The sequence below is a fragment of the Sinocyclocheilus rhinocerous genome, unplaced genomic scaffold (assembly GCF_001515625.1).
Source record: "Sinocyclocheilus rhinocerous isolate Xijiao unplaced genomic scaffold, SAMN03320098_v1.1 scaffold1294, whole genome shotgun sequence".
NCBI classification, from domain to species: Eukaryota; Metazoa; Chordata; class Actinopteri; order Cypriniformes; family Cyprinidae; genus Sinocyclocheilus; species Sinocyclocheilus rhinocerous.
In genome coordinates this window covers 2,195,905-2,197,818 of record NW_015656157.1, presented here as the reverse complement: position 1 = coordinate 2,197,818, position 1,914 = coordinate 2,195,905, and positions in this window count along the sequence as shown.

Here is a 1,914-nt window from a genome sequence, read left to right as displayed (position 1 = left end):
TGTGCTCTGTACAGGACATCCAGACTTAAAACTGTGGCATGTATAGTCTCAGAGAAATACACCAAAATATAATGTCCTCATATGAGGTCACAGGGTCTCAGGAGATTAAAGAAAAATAATATAAATATATAATATTAATTATAATATATAAAATAATAAATAAATAATTAATATTATTTCAGTATAACTCATATATAACACTTTACACATCTCAAAGTGCTGAAGAGAGAAGAGTGATACATTGCACATTAGTGATGTGTTGATCTGTGTTTCTTCACAAGGGGATTCAGGAGGTCCTTTGGTTTGTGGAGACACTGCAGTCGGTGTCACTTCCTTTGTGTACAAAGAACTTTGCAATTCGCCTCAGTACCCTAATGCAGTGGTTCTCAATTCTAGTCCTCGCGAACCACATTTTGTATGTATCTCTTATCACTTCAGACGTTTGTTCTATTCGACCGTAAATGCCCTGCGAAGTGGATATCACAGGGTATTCCGCCATGATTCCAGTTCGAATGGAGAGTATATGTTCCATTCAAAGGGCATTAAAGTGTGTGAGACATGAATTTAAATTGAATTTTTTTTACAGAGGTATATAATGTTATTATTTTATGTCTTATGACACTTCACACTTCTCTAGTAGGTTTTGTCTGTGTGTGAAGACGCTGCAGGCTGTGGCGTAGCGCAAATCCATGAGTGAATGTTCTGAAGTGAAGTAAACTTCAGCCGATTTCCCGTGCTCAGGGAGTAGGGAGCAATGAACACTGTGTAGGGAGTCTAGGGACCATGTCAATCGGAACAGTTCTTTCTTCTAACGAGCTGGTTATCTAAATCAGGGCCTGTATTCACAAAATATCTTAAAGGCACAATATGTAAGATTTTTTTATTAAAATATCCAAAAACCACTAGAACAGTGTTATATATTTTGCTGACTTGTGTACTTACATTATCCCAAATGTTTCGAAGAATGTTTAAATCCAGAGAAATAAGCAATTTTAACTAGTGACATGGACCGTGTCCATAGTGTCATTGTGTCGCCTGCCAATGACGTCAAAACCCCTCGATTTCCGGTTTTGTTTTGTAGAAAACATGGAAACACCAAAAATGCCTTAATATGTTGTGCGTTTTATTAGATTCACAAAACATCTTAAGGCTAAAAGTAGCTCGTAACTCGCTGATTTAGGAGAAATCTTAAAAATAATGGGTATGTCAGTCCTAAATTTAGGACTCCTAAATTTTTTTTCTAAAAGTATTTCACAAAGCATTTTAACGCTAAAACTAGCTCCTAAATCTGTGAAACGTTAGGAGTAGTGAAGAGGACTCCTAAGTCACAAAGACCAAACCACAAACTACTCCTAAAATGGCTGTTGCCGGCAATCTGCCTCAGAACGTAAAAATTGTAGAAATATTTGACGATAATGAGCTTTTATAAAGGTATCACCTTTGGTTTTGAAGGTTATCCCAACTCTAAATGTTCCTTTGGTTATGTCTTTGTTTTCATTAACCAGTTGGGTAAGAAGTAACAGCTGTGCTTGTGTCCAGTTTGGTTTTCTTTTACGTTTGCATGTCCTACTATCAGCGATGATTATTCTACTCTGTTTATTAAAAGGCTGTTTATATGCATATTCACTAATTATGAGAAGCATACATGTAAGAGGCTGACAATTAGAACACATACTTGTTTAATTAGTGACAATTAGCCTGCATTTTAAAATCTTTATTTGAATGTGGCAAGATTTGTATTTTTTATTTGTAAACCTTTATCTTTACCTAAATATTTCCATGAATAAATCTCTGACAGAGACTATCAGCCAATCACTGTGTGCATAGTTAGTAAGTATGCTGACATCATCCATAGCAACGAGGTCAACCATGCTTAGTAAAAGCTTGTCTCAGCAGCTTTGTGAATAGGTTTTA